We start from the raw sequence: 19,780 nt of genomic DNA, 5'->3' as shown, positions 1-19,780 counted from the left end.
AGGCCTGGCAATAAAAGGAAAAGCAATTCAGCACAGTGAAATGGCCTGGCTTCTGACATCTTCAGTGGCATGTCAGTGATACAGTGATGGTTTTTTTAGCTGTCAAAACAAACAGCTGCATTATTTATCCAGGTGATGAACTGCTTCAAAGCAATGCACATCCCTTGCATGGAAGAAGGCAGTTTGCACAGCTTGGACCCTGCTGGTAGGGATGGATGGATGGATGGATGGATGGATGGATGGATGACTGCAGTGTGAGGGAAGCCTTGGTTGTGCTGGCTGCAGGGGTTGTACTCATGTCTCTTGGAGTTACACACAGCAGTGTGAAAGATTACATCTGGAAATAAAAAAATTATTTTGGTCTTAAACTGAGCAAGTGTTTGCCTGGTATTTGCAGTCTTCTGCTTATATGCTGTAAAATTTATGGTCCACTTGCAAGTTCCTCTAAAACTAGTGCCTAGAGCATGTCCTGTTTCCAGCCTTAAGTTTTTTGGATATGGAATGTGTGCATTTTGAAAATGGATGCAAAAGGAGATGGGGAGTTAGCATTTATGCATTCAGTGTCTTTCCAGGTTTTCATGGATTTCGGAAGAACTGTGAGTTGACAGATAAGTATATGCACAAAGCACTGCATTTGGCAAATATAGAAGTATCTTTTGCTATCTATAGGAACACAGAAAAATAGACTCAGTGGCTTGAATATAGTCATGTAGGTTGCTTGTGGCAAACTAAGTACTATCTTTAGAGTATTTAATTTTAATCTGCTACAAAATAAAATGGATTCCACTTCAAAAAATGTGAAATAGCTTATTTTCATTTGCTCTCAAACTTGCAGAAATTTTCAGAGCAGAGAATAAAGTTCAGAGCATTTTGGAGCTGAAAATGTTTAAAAATGCTCAATCGTGGACAGTATCTACAAGTAGTGATATGAAATGCAAAATTTAATGTTAAAAAACCTGTTCTGATCCTTCTGGTAATTCTGGTGACTGCTCCAGACAGCTATAAAAACTTACTCTTTAGCAGAATATTTTAAATTACAAGCTCTGGTAATTAAAGTGTTAACATTTCTGTAGCAGCATCACATTATTTTTTATTGTGTACATTATTCTAAATAGTAGAACATTTATTTTAAATTTTCTGAATATTCAGTGTAAGAACATACTGCAACTGAAGTCTCAAGCTTTTTAATCTTTAATATCTTCTGAGGATCTTTAGTGAAATTTGCTATATGAGTTATGTTTTTTATAATTATTTGAATTTTTATTTCCTCTGCTATATTTATATAGCACTTTTAATAACTATTTCTTTTTAGATTTTGCTTTAGTATCTGTTGATCAAGAGATAAATAAATTTATTTTTAAAATATTTGTTTGGAATTTATAAGTTTCTGAAACTTCCTCGCCTTGCTCTGAACTCAATGTGATTAGATCCCACCCAAAGGAGATAATTATTCTGAGAATTCAAAATAAACCCCATAATTATTTCATTTTTGTTTTCTTTTCATTTCAGACAATGGCAAGTGAGAAAATGCTCCATATGTCAAAAGTGTATAATTTTATCTTTACTATTCCAAGAAGCAAGATAAATTATTGAATTTTGAACTGTTGTCTTCAGTGAGGACCACATACTTGGACACTTTGAGCAGAAGATATCACAAACATCTCAGGCAGTTGCCTAAACTCTTCCCATGCATGCTTAATGAGTCCCTGCCAAAATATTTCAGGCAGCAAATAAAATTGCTTCTCCTTTGAGAGCTCCCATTGCCTTGTTGCCTTGCTCAGCCTGAGACCCCCAAAGGAGGGCTTTGAATGGGGAGATTATAAATATCTCAGCAGAACAGACATAACACCTACAGTGAAAAGGTAGTGGTAGAAGGAAGGAGGGAGATGGAAAATTTGGGATATTTTTGGGAAAGGTGTTATTTTTCCTGCAGGGAATTTCCTTTTAGCAGGTGCTTTAGTGATCCTGACTCAGATTAACTAAGGTTTACATCTAGAGCTCTTTTCTGAACCACATGTAAACTTCATCATCAGCTTTACCTGACTGATAGTTCCAAATACTTTAAAAAGATCTAACGCTTTAAAAAGATATTTTCTTTTAGATGACATGAAAATTGATTTCTGGTCAAACCAAATATTCTGAAATGCCCATCCAAAGCCTCTAAATGGAGAAGCCATTACTGTATCAGTGAAACCTGGCAAATGCAGGGAAAAAAGGTTTACTCATTCTGCCTACAAGAGCTGTGTAAACAAAAACAAAACAGTCTTTCAGGACAGAACATGAAGAACTGGCAAGCAAACACAAGTGTAAGGGAGAAGATTTCTAGGTCACCCAACTGCCTAATTGCTGGCAGCATCTCTGGATTTTTACAGCCTGTTTCTCTAACATAGTCCTTAGAAAAAAAGAATACTATGTATTGCAAAATAGATACAAATCTAAAGCGTTTTGTATTCTGTAGACTTCAACTTTTACCTAGAGCAGGGTTTGTGAGAGACTTGCCCTGCACGTTGAGCTAAATAGAGCAACCTGTCTTTTCATGACATATTAAAATGTAATGAGGAATGAACTGCAAAATATTTTCATCTTCCAACTTGATCTGGAGGACAATGGTGGCATTACTCACTGTTTTCTAGGGACAATAATGAAAACCCTGGATTTTATACAGCCTTGTACTTGCAGTGTCCATACTGTGCTGCTATGGAATGATTTTGCCATTCCCACTACTATTGGGATCTCATCAGCAACGTTTGATATCCAATTCTTTAACAGTATTATTAACACTTGAGGGGATGGAACTAGGATGTTTTTTAACCTCTGCCAACAAACTGTATTAAGATGAAATACCAGAATTGAAAAGCAAAACAACAGGAAAAAAATCCCCAAACCTCAAACCTACAGGGACAATAAATAGATTTTGTTCAGTTTCCTGAACATGTGGCCCTGCTTGCTTACACACAGAAAAGACCTTTGGTTGTTCTAATGTTGCCTTCCCAATTGTAAACATCTGTATAAAATAATACAGATATATGTCATAATAAAAATATTTAATGCTTATTTAAGATTTCTTGTTTTTAATCTTTGCAGTCTTTTGGGATTGAAAGAAAACCATGAAAACCATGTTGAAAGTACCTGTCTTTATTAGGAGATTTTTTTTTTTCCAGATTTGAACAAAAAGGCTTAACTCAGTTTGTTCTTTAGTTACTACTCTCCCATGATGCATTGTTGATGCTTTTAATACTTTTTCTATGTATTAAATTTTGTTATCACAGTATTACTGGGGGAGTAATTGCAATCCATTTAGCAAAAGAAAAAAAAAATTAGTTGAGTTACTGCTCTCTCCAGTGGCTAATGCTAATTAACTCTGGCTTCACCTGCACTATGAAAATGAGCACTTTTTAAATGGTTGTGAAATAATCTTGTGACTCAACTATATTTATAAAGTGTATTTCCATTCTTAACCCAAGAAACTATCCAGTAGTTTGAACATTTTACAGATCACACCAGTTAAGGGAAAAAGTCATACTAGTCAGGTATGTACATTTACCTCTGCTTACAAGAAAATATCAATATCCTGTTCCATGAACACAGGAAGATCAAATTACTCCAGATTGTTTAGGGACTTTACTTTGTCTTCTCCTACCTGCGTCTTTAAGCCTGCTCCAAGACAGCACCCTTTGCTCCAGATGGGCTTTTCCATTGAGGCTCACTCTAATCCCAATTCTGGCACTAACCAAATCTGCCTCGCCTGCCTCCAAAAAGATTTCTTTCTTTCATCCTAATCCATTCCAACACACAGCGGTCAGAAAAGCTTTGGCATCCATGTAAGTTAAGTTCCTGAGGGTATTTGCATACTTCTGTATTTTTGGTTAAGTAGCTGTTTCAGTCATTACCTGTTTGCCCAAATATGCTTCTTGCTTCCACCCAAACATCTGAACATTGGCTCAGTAGCTACCTAAGTCAACCTTAACAATGCTTAATACTAACTCTAATGGTATATTAGTTTTAGCACTGTTCATTGGCAGTAGGACCATTTTTATTGGCGCTTATAAAAGCATATTTAAATCTTTTTAGATGCGTAGTTTCTATGCATAGCAGCTATAGGTCAGAGTTTGCAAAATGGTTGTCATCTGGTCCCCATCCAATGTAGCTAAGTTAGTTCAGCACAGGAAAAAAACCCTCTAATGATGAAGTGGGGAAAAAGCAGTCAAATTCATGCAAAGCGACCTACTACAAGAGTGTATATTGCTTGTGTGAACTGGCTTGTGTGTCATTTTTAGATAGAAGACAAAAAACCAAACCACTAGCAATGGACAATCTATGGTGAATGTCTCAATATATTGAAAAGCTGAGCTCTGGCAGATTACATCATCCCCAGGGTATCAGAGAGATTTCAGGGCACAAGCCAAACAAGCGGGAGGAAAGTTTGGTACTTTGGCTGATCATACTCTCTGTACTTTCCTGTGCCTGATTGCCCAAATACATTATTCACACAAGGTCATGGCATGGTAATCAGTGCATGTTTCAGAGAAGGCACTCTGAACTCATTGTCTCAGGAGACTGAAAATGTCATTTCACTCTGCCTGAACATATTGATTATTTATTCTCAACAAGTTCTATTACAAATAGCACTGCTGTGGTGATTGCCAAATAAACTTATCCTAAGGTATCCTCAGCCTTTAGCCTATTAATTCAAGACCTGACCCAGTTCAGATGGGATGGATACAACATGGATGCCCAGACGTCTCATCCATGTGTTCAGTTAGATCAAACGCGTATCAGTGGATGGTGACACACACCAAACCTATGAACAACTCTGCTGTATGTGTTGCTCAGTCCTTTGAGATGCTGTAGTGGTACCTTTCAGTGATTTTAAACCTTTAGTACACAAGGGAGACAAATGCTGGCTTGCAATAAGTACTGTTGGTTTGCTAATTGCTGCTTATTTTGCTAAATCTTTGGTATTTGTGTATAGCTTGCATAGAGTGGGTAGCTGTGTTCTGTCTCATTCAAAACAAAAGCCAGAAAATATTACACTGTTGCCCTACACTACTTATGTTATCTTGGGTTGCTATGGCATTGCCACACATAATACAACATAATGGCAACAGAAAGCAAAAAAGCATTCTGGCCTGTGAGAGTGTTGATGTAAATAGATAATGAAGCTTTCTGTTGTATACCATGATAATAGCAAAATAATGGAAACAGAGCTGCATGTGATAGCAGTTTTGATTTATTTACTGGGATTTATATAAGGCATTCTTCATGATTCTCTCCTCCTGCACAAATAATTGCATACAAATTCCTCATGCCAAGATATCAGAGCTGCCATCTAATGCAAGGTCTTTTTCACTTGTCGAAACCATTTAGCCTCTGAATACGACAAACCTTCTTTAACTGCCACACTCCTTGTGATCCCAAACCTTTTCAGATGCTGACTTTTGGACCTTTTTTTTAGTCAGGCAAGGGGATTATTTCATTTGCGCTCTTTGCATAGACTGTTTGCATGTCTTTTCATGTGAAAAATACTGGTGGGCACCCTAGAAGCCACTTGTTGCAGCTGTATGACACCAGGAGAGAGACACTTTCCTTTGGTGCTCAAGTTTGGGTCAATGTGAGAATAATTTTAGCCACACCAGACAACCAGCAACACAGTCACACAGCCATTTGAATGTCAACTGCAGCATCAACCACAAACTGAAGGCTCCACAGATGACATGAACATGCTGAGAGACAGATGCACTTTTTTCCTGCAGGATGTTGAGAACTGACCTGATTCTCTGGGCTCAGACATGCAGGAGCAATACCACAAGTCCTCCTTCCTGACTTCTGGCAGCTCTGCATCTGTCGCCTCTCTCTGCTACCCATAAGTCAGTGAGATGCAGACTGATTCCTGTAAGCCTCCCATAGCATGAAAGAACCTGAGTTATACTTCAAGGTTACCTTTGAGAGTTCAGAATTGCAACGTGGACAACTTTGCTGAAGGCTATAGGGCATGGTATAGATGGAGTTCTGTGTTAAGGGATCTGTAAGGTTAAAACTATATATTGGAGTAGAAACCATCCAAGTTTGCCGTCAGCTGAAGTCAGAGGGGGCTTGACAGCATGTTAAGTCTCCACAGGGAGTAAAAAGGTTGAAATAATTTGAATTGGGATCCCTCCCCCTCCCTAACCAGTTACAATTTTAAGTAGTTTAAGGCTCAATAGAGCAATAGGAGTGCTTTGCATTGGCCTCCAAAACAAACTGTAAAGTGGCGCAACCTGAGAAGCTCTGCTGCAGTATATTCCCTGGCTGCTGCAGTAAATGATTGTATGGGTATTCTGGTCCCAGAATGGGAGTTTCAAATTCGGTAAGAGTCCTCCCCAGACTCACACCACCAAAAATTTTTCAGTGTTAAAGTCAAATGAGACAAGAAGAAAAACTGTACAACCCACTCCCACCCCTTTTCTAAAATTATTTTTTTCCCTAAACATCCCTTTCTACACTAATTTTGACCACTGGACTGAAAATCTACAATTTGATAAATTCTGTTTAACAGCAATGAGAATGGTGTCATATCAGCCATCTTGTGAAAGGGACTCCAGGAGCTCTCTGATGCTGGGAGATGGTTTATTTGTGTCTGTTGCAGATGGATGACATCTTTACAGAAACAATTTATATGTTAGACTGAGAAAAGAAACTGATGCTTTAAGATGTCTTCTTGATTCATTCAACAGAAGTCATCAAAAAAAAATAAGCTTGCTCAGGAGCATGGTACAAAAAGGGAGAAAGAGAAGACGATAAGCTGGTGATAAACATACACAGGAGCCAAAGCTCTTGGAAACATCCATCTGGACCTTGGCAGTGCCCTGGAACTCTCAGGAGCTCTGAACCTTGTAGATATCTCTGGTCTCCTGTACCACAAAGGAGAAAACTGCATGAATTCACTAGTTTTAGTCTGTCACTCTCTGTGAGTCTTTAGATAGGTAACCTAATAAAAAATGCAGATAGTAAAAGAAATTAGCAAGGATTGTCTTTTTTAAGGTTTAAAATGTTAATATATATATTTTCTGCCCCCATAAGTAGTCCGTATATTATGCATGTTAATATGTACCTTTGAGTGATATTAAAAATAGAATCCTGGTCATATGACAAACCAGTTGCTATAGTAACTACATTTTTGCTGTAGAACAGCAAAGTACTAATGTGTAAAATGTGTAAATTATCAGTGTGCAAGAGCAACTGATGTGTCTTCGCTCTGCTACTCTGTTTTAAAATGAATCTTTCTATGAATATACATGTCTCATTCATGTATTCTCATGACACTCCTGTAGCTGGCTCCATCTCTTCTGTTGGCCACCCTTCTATGCGTAAGTGAGATGTGACATTTCAGCCAAAAGAGAAAGAAGCAGGAGAAACACAGATAATGGCCTTGATCCAAAAGAAAAAGGCTTATACTGATTTCAATAGACTTTGCCTTGGGCTTTATGCAAACAAAGGTGATTTATGAGGGATACCAGAAAAAGGCAGAGTTCACCCATTTTTGCATGCCTGTTACCACATTCTCCTTCAGAAATTTGAAGAGATGTTGCCCTTGACATTGGGGGAAGGTAGCATCAAGCACTAGCATGTTGGAGATTCCCATAGCAGGCTGAGCATATCTCAGTGAATGTGGAACCAATTTTTGAGAACTTGTCTTCCTTCACCCCAGATTCCAAGCTTTTAGATTTACATGCATGTCAGATGTTGTTTTGCCATTTGAATTTCTTAGGATAGATAAGATAAGCGTTACTAAAATTTAAGAGTGAGTGAAACACTTGGAATGAAGTCCTGGCTTAGATGAAGTCAATAGCAGAACTCTCATGGACAGTATTTCCCCTTTTCTGTTTAGTGTCACACTGAAGAGGGCACTGACCTCCTGCCCTGCAGGAGATTGTAACCCCCCCAAAATGCAACAGAGATATTTATTTTGGACTCCAGAGAGAGAAATAGTGTTTTTAGCAGTTCTGGCTACAGATCAGATGTATTCCCATCCAGGGGGAATTATACCAGTTAACCAGTAAATCTTTGCATGACTCGCTTTAATTATACTAGGTGGCTGTGATACTTTATTTTATTGGGCTTTCTAGTTTTGCTGCAGTCCACATTTTAAAGAGAGTTGGTTGAACCTGAAGTCATTCTAATTTTAAGGTTTCAAGGCACTGTGTTTTTCTTTTTGCAACCACAGCGTAGATGTAATTATAATCTGCCTTGTAACAGCACCTGCCTGAGTGGAACAGTTAGTTATTTACTAACACTCCAGGAGGGACTCCAGATTGAAGGAGATCAGCTGTGTCTCTGAGCTCATGGGTAGCCCAGTACTAAAATATGGCTCCAGATTTACTGTGTCTGAGCTTCCTGACACAGCCCACCCCCTGTTCTCTATTGCAAGGCAAAGGCTTTTTGCTCAAATGAGACAAACCCCATTTTGTACGCAAATACACGTTCCAAAATAGAAAGTGTTAGTTTAAAATCAGAATTTATTTTTCATCTTAAGTCATCAGCAGGAGCTTCTACCTTTCCCTTGGAACTTTTGACAAGTGGAGCTACTGTCTTAAATTCTGCTGTAAAATTATATCATGGAACTCCAACCAAGAATGCTTGTTTTGTAGCTTTTTGGAACAAAGCTTTTTATAAAGTAGTGTTCTGAAATCTACATATGGAAACCAACAGACTTTCTATCAGATTTGTATTTGTGAAATATTGTTTTTAATAGTTTTATGTGACAGCAAACGAACATTTTTCTCATTTCTTGTGTCATTGTTGCAGTATCAGCTCTATCATTTAGTGTCAAATTTTTGTATCTATATCAACAAATTGTGAAATAACAATTTTGCTGGAGATCTCTTTTCTTTAGAGTAGAAAATTTCAGCTTTTGGCATACATCAGGACTTGTTAGGTGGAGATGATGTCTTGGTGCCTCCATCTCTTTTCTTGCTCTTGTGGACTTGGTGCTCAGATGGACTCACTGTAGAGCACTGTAGAGGCAGCAGGAACTGAGGTGGCCCAGGCTCCAGAAAGAGTGTGGGACTCTAGCCTGTAGATGATAATATGCTATAAAGCTTAATTTGTTCCAGTGTTAAACTTACTTGGATATTTCTATGCTATCCTACAATATACTCTTGCTTTTTTATCAGTAGAGTGGTGGAGACAAATGTGGTGATAGAGAATCCAGCCCAGACAAATGAATGGCATCATGAGGTCTCTGACTGCAGTACTTAAAATATTTTCCAAAGAGAAAACCACTGACTTGTTTTCTTTAAAAAGGCCTCAGGGTAGAGGGTTTATGTTCAAGCATTCACCTGGAATGCTTTTCCTTTGAAACTTAAGATCTCTAGATGGAGATCCGAAGTTTTCTAAACAAAGGAAAACCCTTCTTTTTCCCTTTCTCTTGTTTTGTTTTTTTTTTTTGTTTTTTTTCCAAACAACCACAAAACTTATGAGAAGTATTATAAGGAAAATATGCATCAATTATCAACAAAACAAATATTTTATTAATTCTTTGTGTTAAGAAATAAATAGGAAAGGTAAGTTCTTCCAAGGCTCATTATTGTTCATATTGCCACACTATTGTCCTTTTCTATGACTTCTTTTCCACTAACAATAAAAGATTCAGTAATATATTACTTTCCTTTTTTTAAGGAGTATGGTAAAATGTATTCTGCTATATGTCTTCCTACACTTCCTTGGTATTGAAATTATAGCTCCTATTAACAAGTCACTTTTAACTAGATAAGTCAATTCTTGGAGTCAGAGTTGAGTAATTTAAACCTGTTGTCTTTCCAGTAGTGTGATCATTATGGAAGACTGTGAAATAAAGCTCATAATTAGGAACTGCTCAGGAACTGCATTGACAAAATAATTTTTCCAGGAAACAATTAATTGACCTTCAAGTTGTAAAGATATGAAATGGTTTATTCAGAAAAGATTTCTTGGATTCGCTCTGGGATTTCTGAGCAAAACAAAGACCTTGTTGTTGGATAGTCTGAATTAATTTCCTTCCCTCCTGCACTCAGGTCCCCTTTTTGAGAGATCACAATTTTGCTCAGTGGTTATGGTATTCCATGTCAATCCCTGCACTATTGTAAGTACACCAGGATTTTTCTTTTATTCTCCTTTCCCATTTCTTCCTCAAAAACACTGATTTTAAGCTATTATAAATTCATGACAACATGGAAGGGAGGAGATGCCAATGGAGAAAATTTTTTTAAGATTAAAGGAGGAGTCTAAACCTTTTGTTTTGATCTCAAGGTTCAACTGCTTCAGCTTTGCAGGTATGAGACCCTATTTTTCAAATGGGGAGTAGAAAGCTCACAGATGCACGCATTTTGTCATAAAACCCTTCACATGTAGCTTACATATGGTAGCTTAAGTTATGCAAAGCTTTAGAAATCTATAGGAATATTCAGGGAATAGTTCACAACTCAATGGAGATAAAGACAGCAAAATCTAACATTCGATTTGCCAAATATTCTGAACAGAAGCCAGAAGTCCATTTACATATAAATATATAATTTATAATGTGGAAATGCTTCAAGGCCTTGAATGCAAATGCTTTGGATTTTTCTGGGGAAAAAAAAAGAAAAAGAATTCTTTTCATCCTCTTGTCTTTTGTTTCAATTAAATCGTGTTCCACTGTTGCATGCATTAAAATAAATTAAGAGGGCGACCTTTTCTCTCTTTGCATACAACTGGCATATAAATGACACTTCCTGCATGACATAAAAACCTCAGATAATTGTTTTATAATTAATTTACCTAAATTCATTTAACGGATAAAAAAATGCATTATTTTATTATAAATGTGTCCAATTCATTTAGAGAAAATAAACAGAATATGGTTTCTAACTCCAGCCTTTTTCTTCAAAATACTATTCCTCCTGAAGACTAGATACTTGGGATTTTTCGCTACTGATGTTTTTTTTCCTTATTACTCTTTCTGAGTATCAGTGTGTTCTGGATGTTGGCTGGATCAAAAAGAGACGAATACAAAAAATGAGATCTGAGAAAATGCTTTTGTAAATATTTTCAGTATTTTTTAATTTTGTAACTAAAACTTTGTTTCTTGTTCATGTTCAGCTGCTATTTTAATGTATTTAGTTTGCTGGCAATACTAATGACAAATAACTAATTCATCTGAGGAAAAAAAAATCTGGCTTTAGAGAAAGAGCTTTGAGTATCAAAAGTGGACATGTTTTACAATAAATTGGGTTGCAGTCATTTATTCAAAACTGAAAGTCATTCAGCAAATACTTTGATGAATGGTTACATGAGAAAACCATTTTGCTGGTGGATCAACCCCAGCTAGGAAAAAAAATCCCAACAGCTTCCTGCCACTTCTACAGTTCAAAAATAAAAGCTCTTCCCATGTGCATATAGGTCTCTTGAACTCATAAAGAAATAGCAGGTTGTAAAAGAATGGACACTAAAAAGAAAAGGAGCATTTAAGTAGATTAAGTAGCTGGAGGGATACAGTGTATTGTCTGACTAGAAAAATGTGTGCCTTTTATGAGAAATAAATATTTGACAATAAATTGAGAAATATATTTTCCTGATACAGATTGTGAAAGCAGAGAATCCAGAGATAAGGGAAACCTAGAATCACAGAATATCATGACTTGAAAGGGGCCCACAAGGATTATGGAGTACAACTTCTTGTCTCTGTGCTGGACACCCCAGGAATCACACCAAGTGCCTGAAGGGTGCTGTGACCACTTCCCCAGAGAGCCTGTTCCAGTCCCCAGCCACCCTCAGGGTGAAGAACTTTTTCCTGATATCCAACCTAAACCTCCCCTGACACAAATTCAGGCCATTTCCTCAGGTCCTGTCACTGATCATGAGGGTGAAGGGATGACTACCTGTCCCTGCACTTCCCCCTGTGAGGATGTCGAGGACTGCAATGAGCTCTCCTCTCACTCTCTTCTTTGCCAAGCTGAAGAAGCCAAGTCATCTCAGCCACTCCCCACGTGGCTTCCCCTCAAGGCCTTTCACTATCTTCACTGCCTTCCTTTGGACATTCTCTTATAGTTTAATGTCTTTTTTTATGTTGTGGTCAACAAAACTGCCCCCAGCATTCGAGGTGAGGCTGCCCCAGTGCAGAGCAGAGTGGCACAACCCCTTCCCTTGCCCTGCTGGCGATGCTGTGCCTGGTGCACCCCAGGTAAGCGCTCCTGGCTGTCAGGCCACACTTCTTACTCACCTGAAAACCCGAAACCTCAATCTTTTTATGTGAACCCTGGTCAAAGGGAACCTGAGCTTGGAATGTGGCAATCCATAGAAGTGGATGGAAAATTGCTCAAAGGAAATGGAAAAAAAAGTTTGTGCAAGACTTTAAATGCTAACAGTGCAATAAACTGTTCAAAAAGAATACAGCACACAAAATAACACATTTGGAATAAATTTGTTTTTGAGAAGGCTAATAAACACCTTATTTTCCACATGGCAGTAATAGTGGTAATCAGCTCGCATTTTCAGAATGGACAAACAGCTTCTTGAATAGAGGGAGTGTTGCCAGGAGCTGTAGGGCTGTGCTGTTAAAGGAGACTTCAGCCACAGCTGAAGGAGCCAGCCTAATGTGAGAGGTTTACCCGGTGCTGTTCTTTCTGGACATGGTGGCTGCCCTATTGATGCAAAATTGCTGGACCAACAAGAATTTATGAATTGGTGTGAGTAGTGAGAGTGTTACAAAAATTATGGTCTCAGACAGTAACATTCTATTCTGATCAGCAGTGATTTCTTTTTGAATTGAATGAAATCTAAACAAAAATAGGTGCTTAAGTAAGGTTTATTTACTGTTTGACATTAAGAACACAATTAGCAGAGTGTGCTGGATTTAAAAATTCAGCGTCTTAAATGTGGATAAACCCTGGGATATGTTAAAGTCAAAACTGCAAAATCGCTCTAAAAATATGAAGGAGAAAATGTAGAAAATACATCAGGTACAAATACATTGAAAGTAAAACAGGCTTAAACCAAGACAGGTTGAGAGAAATGGTTCTGTTCAGCCTTGAGAAGAGAAGGCTCTGGGTAGACCTTATTGCAGCCTTCCAATAGCTGAAGGGGTCTATAAGAAATCTGGAAAAGGACTTTTTTCAAGGGCATATCGTGAGAGGACAAGGAGGAATGAAAGAGAGAAAGTTTAACTTAGATATCAGGAAGAAATTATTTACTGTGAGGGTGGTGAGACACTGGAAGAGCTTGCCCAGAGAAGCTGTGGATGCCCCATCTCTGGAAGTGTTCAGAGCCAGGCTGGATGGGGCTCTGAGCAGCCTGGTCTAGTGGAAGGTGCCCCTGCCCAAGGTGGGGGTGGAACTGGATGATCTTTCAGGTGCCTTCCAACCCAAACAATTCTATGAGTCTGTGATTCTAATTGTGCAGAGATTCTAGATGGACACAAAAAGGGAAAATATTTCCAAATGAGAGCAATCAGCCACTGGAATAATCTCCCTAAGGAAATGGCTGGTTCCCCAACATTGAACACTTTTGATATTCAGCTGGACAGGATGCTGGGCCATGTTGTCTAGACCGTTTGTTTGCCAAGAAAGCTTGGACCAGATAGTATTCTATGATTCTGTGAAATAGCAGAAAGCTATTGGTAGTAAAGCTAAGAACAAAAAAGAAACCCATTCTTCCTGGCAGGGGGTGAGGTTAATATTTAGCTATGGATCAGACCCAAAATGTTTTGGTTTTTCCTAGTTTTTGCCAAGGGCAAAGATGAATAATTATTCAATAATAGGTGATTCAGGTGAATCCTGAATCGTTGTTCAGTAATAACAAGATTCAGGATTCAATAATAGTCATGGTACCCAAGGGAAAAAGAGAATCTGAAATCCCCACAGTTGAAGTAAAATCAGAATCTGGAAAGTTTAATTTTGTCATGCATCAGGAGTAAACATGAACTTAATTTTCAATGACACATGGTGCAGTAAGAATTTGATGGCTTTTATTTTTATAAGTTACAAGACGGAGAGCATGGATGGAGTGTAGGAAGTATAAACCTATATTAAGAATGGAAAAATTGTGATCTGGGCAATTACAGGTTCTGACTGACTTGTCTAAGTAATAGGGTAGGTCAAATCTGCTTGGACTTCAGTAGGGCATCTCACATGGTCCTCCACTGGGATTTACTAATTGTTGTTGGGTGAATGGGGATTAGAAGGGAATTTAGAGTAAAAGCTAAAGAGCTGAATGAGGACAACAAAATCATGCAACGGTTCTTGCTTGAAGGGGATCATCAGGCTGGAAGGAGGTACTGTGGATTCTTGAGGGATCATTAGGGACTGATTAAGGATACCTAATCAATTTTCATGACCATCATGGGCAAGAGTGTGAGTTTGCAGCTTAAGCACAGTGCCTATTTCTCTCAAGACACTTGCTGCTCAGTGTGCTGTGATAAATAGGAGACAGCTACTCTGTTTCACTACAGGTAGTTGGATGCATGTGGGCAGTTGCTGCACAGTAAATTATGTGTTCAGGTTTTCCCTCTGGTAACTATTTCCTCTCCTCATACCTTTCCTTAATAGCTTTAGTAATGACAAAGGCATAAAAAGTGGCAGTGTGGTAATGAGACAAAATTGGAGGTTTTGTCAATATGGAGAAGATCGAAGCATAATGCAGGAAGATCTGTGTTACCTAGAGGACTGGAATAGCAGAAAAGAGCTGTAATTCAATAGCAAAATGTGCAAGGGCAGTCACTTGGGCAACTAGGAGGAATTCTCTGATAAGCTCAATGGCAGGAAATGGCAGAGGAGAGAGAGCAAGATACCCTCATTGGTTTCAGGATATGTCTGAGAAATCCAAGAGACGCTTCCAAGAAAGTGGCAGGCTCTGCCCTTGGATAAATCAGCTGAGCCTCATGTCTCACCCTAAAGACATATTATGAGCATACGGAGAAGTTTTTGCACTTCTGGTCACACATATTAAGACAGCTAAATTCAAACTGGAATAATGGTTGTTGGGAAGAATGATGGATTGCTTTCATGAGAAGAGATTAGAAGATCTTGGTGTGTTTGCTTCATAAGAAAAAGAACTGAGAAAGAAAATGTTATTGTCCAGCAGGGGAATAAAAAACCAGGAAGTGGAAAGTATATTTGAAAATATGACAAAACTGATTAAAGGCAATAGTTAGAAGCAGACCAGACCATACATGAAGGTAGAACTGGGAATGAAAAGTTGTCAGATTATTTCAGAATAAAATCTTGAAATTTCAGGGAACTTGAATCCTCATGTAAAATATAGGAATTAAAAAACATGTAAAAAAGATTTATTTTGAAAAGTTGTAGGTTTTTTAATTGTTTAAAGATGTAAAAATCATTTTATACAATGTGGCTCTCAGTCTCAGCTGTTGGTAAGACCTGACAAGGGGGTAAGATGCTCTACAGACTTACAGAGGAAGAAGATCAGGTTGGTAGTTCCAAAGTCTTGAGCAGAGTGCATATCTGCTGATCTTTTTTTGATGTTCTGGTATGTTGTATCTCTACCCTGATATCCAGTTCTATTACTGACATTCTTGGCAAAAAATTAGTTGCGTGCTACAGTGCTGTGCTTAGTGTGGAAGGGCTAAAGAACATGCTGAAATAGTTTGCAGAATTAAGACCATCAAGACTTCTAGGCTGATATTTTAGGGTTTTTTCATTAATTTTTGTGGTAATTTTGTTCTGTTCTGTCATTTTAAGATGCATAGCAGAATATGTTAATGCTGTATTGTTATGTGAGCCATTTGAATTAATTTTTGTTGCTGTTTACAGAAGTCAGAATAAAAGTTAGGAAGATATAAGTCCATAAATTCCATTAGAACATGGGTATTTTCAACTTCTAGTAGCACTAATAAATCTGTTCCTTTAATTATGAGCAGATTAAGTGTGTCAAGACTTTATCTTCAAGTCATTTTATATGTATATGTATATGTATATGTATATGTATATGTATATGTATATGTATATGTATATTCTTGCTCTGTAATTAGTGTAGATAAACCTTTGTCCACTTTAGGTGTATTACTTCATGGAAATTGTTGTTCTGAATTTTTAATGCTTCTAGCATTACAGTTAATGAAAGCCAGATGGAGTCCCAGCCATGACCACAAGCAAAAATCCCATTAACTCGAGACACAGGAGTAGATCCACAGTCCATTGGAACCTATCAGTAACTTGTAATCTTTAATGTTTGGAAATACACTTTAATCTCAAGGTTAGTGCCAAAAAATCCTTGATGGCTTCATCTGAAAGTTGTACGACTCGATGAGAAGTTAAACATGAGATTTTAAGAAAACAAGAGTGAAACACATTTTATGGTTACTAGTAATGAAATACCAATGTGATCTCATAGATAATTCAAAATTCCAGTGGGAATCACCTGTGATGAAAGACAGGTGTAGTGGAGAAGGGTACATGGAGATAAATAGTTGGAGACTTCAAGGTCTCATTGCATCATAGAACAAAATAATGTGTTTCAGAAACACAGTGGCAGTGAAGATTTAAAAAAATAAACCTCCAACACACTGGAAATAGCATGTAAACAAAAGGCCACATTGCAAAGGGGTTGAGAATGTGGCTTTCAGCAGGCAGAAGAAAAAGTATTAGAACATGCACTATAAAAGTATATAGTGGCCTTACACATGAATCAGTGTGAAGGGAGAGAGCTGCCTTGACAACTTAGGTACATGCAGTGTAGACCAAGCAGTTGCGGAACAGCAGGAATGGCAGGACAAGAACAATTAACAAGTAGTGCTTTGGCAGAATGAAATACTTGTAAGTCACAGTAGAGATTAGATTTGCTGATGTAGGAAATTATTCCTACTGCAACACATAGCTTTTCAGTGAAAACTGGAGAAGTTAAAAATGTGCAGTTGTAAAATTTCAGGGGGGTTTTCTAATTGACCTCCTCTTCAGGTGTCTAGATTGGCATCAAGGCTATTGGAGTGAGTCATCAGAATTGTGCCTAGATTTTGTATGTCACATAGAGCACCACTTCTGAAATAAATACCTAAGTTACTGCTAAATGATGGGTACTACATTTAGGGCAATAAGGATGCAGAGGACATCAGAAAGAAACCAAGCAGAGAGAAAGCAGGTGACTTTCAAAGTCACTGGAGAAATCTTCCAGGCCTGTCACCTCAAGAGGGTTAGGAAAATTGAACCCTTGGAGCCTAGCTGAGCTGAAGGGCTTTGGGAACAGGAAGAGGTGGGAGGTGACAAACTGCATATCTTGACTTTGTGTGAAGCCATCTAGAGCAGGACAGAAATTGCAATGGGCTGGGTGAAGAGCTCTGGTCCAGCTCAGGTGTATTGCAAAGTACAAGACACTGTTTTCACCCACCTTTCTACCCACGACTGCATTTCCCAGTGCCCCTAAAGCCCTGCTCACACCATGCCCTCTCTCCTGTCAGAAATCAGGCAGCTGTGCTGTTGTGCATTTGTAAGGAGCACTGCACTGCACAGCTTCTGGGGATGCCTGCCAACTGGAAGTGGGTGAAATTCACTGACCCCAAGTTTTCCTGACAAAGGGAGTATTTACATTCATTGTCTTTAACACACAAAACTATTTTAAGCTTCAATGTGAATAAAGCTATTTTTTACTAGATGCACAGAGTGTTTGCCATTGTTCTATGTACCTCGTCACATCTAGTGTGTAAAAATGCTCTCAGTGGAAATACTGGAACAAAACCAATGAGGAAGCTGCACACATACTTCAAACACCTGCATATCACAAAAATTTAACAGTGCCAGCACCAAATAGTTCTGGTTTATCTCAGAAGAATGTTTGCAGCTAATCCTCTCCTGTGGACATAGATAAACATACTGCAGCTAATACATACTTATCATAATTCAGTGGAGACATTTCAGAGTGCACCACTTAACTGCTTTTCAATTTCTTTTCCTATTTTGCATTATCATTGTTGTGGGGATTTGGTTTCGGTTTGTTTTTGTTTTTTTTTTCCTAAATTTTGGGTTTTGTTTGTTTGTTTTTCAAATCATTTACAGGTGATTGTTTGATCCTTTCTTGGAACTAAACCCACAGTGTACTTCAACTTTCTCTTAGCATAGAAATCTGTGGAGCTGCAGGAGAGGTACACATAGAGCACCTAGCTGCATTGTACGTTTCTTAGACGCCATGACAGCACTGCTAGAGTCACTTTGGGCATTGCAATTTAAATTACACGTATGTAATCTACATTTATTTTTCTGTGGGGCCGTTGGTTTTCTTAGCCAGATTTCAATTCTCATTTCCTAAGTACTATATTTTCATTCAAACTAATTCAATGCTATTTATTCTTTGCCTTTCTTTTAAATGTATAAAAAGTTCAAATCCAGAATTGTTCTAGATCAAGACATATATATCAATGTATTGATATATATGCCTTGATATATCAAGGCATTTCATTAGCTGTGCCAGTACTTTCCTCTCCTTGTGTTCTTGCTGTGACTTCAAATGCTTTTCTTCAATTCTCCCTCTTAAGATGGTATTCTTCATGTCTCTCCTGAGTTTCTGCTCCAAAGACTTCAGATTGTCTTAAATGGTTTTGAAGTTTTGCTCATGTATCTTGTGTCCCAAACTTTCCGTCTGCTCAGTCATATGGTCGTACTGTCTCTGATATGAATCTTCTGTTGTGAAGAACAGATATTTTGTCTCCTGCATCTTCCTCATAACCATATGGTCAGAGGGCTGATGCCAGCCTCCAGGTAGGTACCTAAGCCAGAGGCTGTATTTGACTGCCACTCCTCTAATGGGTCAAGCAGTTCAGTTGCAGAAGTGAATAAAAGAGAGTGTGTTCGCCAACAGGTTTAATCTACTTCAGTTTTCTCATCATCTGGAGACTTCTCTGAGACATTGTTGTCCTCTTTTGATTTCACAGTGTCTCTCTCCCTTGCATTGAACAAGCTGTTACATGCACTACAGAGATTTTTTTTCTTGTCTGCATTTTCTTTGAGACTATGCTGAAGTTGCAAAGTTGGGAAAGACAGAAGCCATAGGAGAAGCACTGCTTGTTCATTGTAGCAAACTTCTGATTTCAGAAAACAAAGAATTGTTGATTCCACTTCCATAATGTGGAGCTCTCCATCTCACCGCCATGGGTTACCTCACTGCCATGCTTCAGGATGGGTGCAGACTGAATGTTGTTAATCTTTGATCCCACATTTTCAACTAAGAGCATATTGGCATCTTAGGGGTGTGGAGGCTGTAAGACCAGGTAGTCCTTGAAACCACGCAAGTGTTACTGCCACACAGCAGAGGTTTGAAATTGGAGCAGGATAGAGTTTACTTTCATTTCCTTCACCAAAGGTCATAAGACAGCTTTCAGGAAAAGAAAGTGTTAATTTGCCACAATACTTCAGCCATCTCCAAAAGAGCTACACTTCAGTGTTTTCTCAGCCAAATCTTTCTCTGCTCTTGCATACCTGAAATTGGTAGTTTGCCTCTGTGCAAACTCCTTCTGTTGATTGACCTGACCTTTGGATATTTACTCACACACCTCCACCTTTAATATTTCCTGCTGGACTTAACCCAACATGTGCTGCATGTGAAGCCAAGAATTAAACCAAGGTTTTGTGTATTCTTTGAAATATGTGCATTTCACAGTATGGGAATCCATCTTTGTTGTGCTTTAGGAATGGGGTTCTCCAATTTAGTGTTCCCACTGAAACTACTCTAAACCACTCTCCCCTTCCTCACTCCTCCCCTTCCCCTGCATCAGGCTGGAGTGGAGAATTGGAGGCACAAAAGGTGAAAAGCACAGGTTGATATAAGAACAATTTACTGGACCAGC

The sequence above is a fragment of the Motacilla alba genome, chromosome 2 (assembly GCF_015832195.1).
Source record: "Motacilla alba alba isolate MOTALB_02 chromosome 2, Motacilla_alba_V1.0_pri, whole genome shotgun sequence".
Classification (NCBI taxonomy): Eukaryota; Metazoa; Chordata; class Aves; order Passeriformes; family Motacillidae; genus Motacilla; species Motacilla alba.
The sequence above is the reverse complement of the archived record's forward strand: the minus strand, read 5'-3'. Positions refer to the sequence as shown.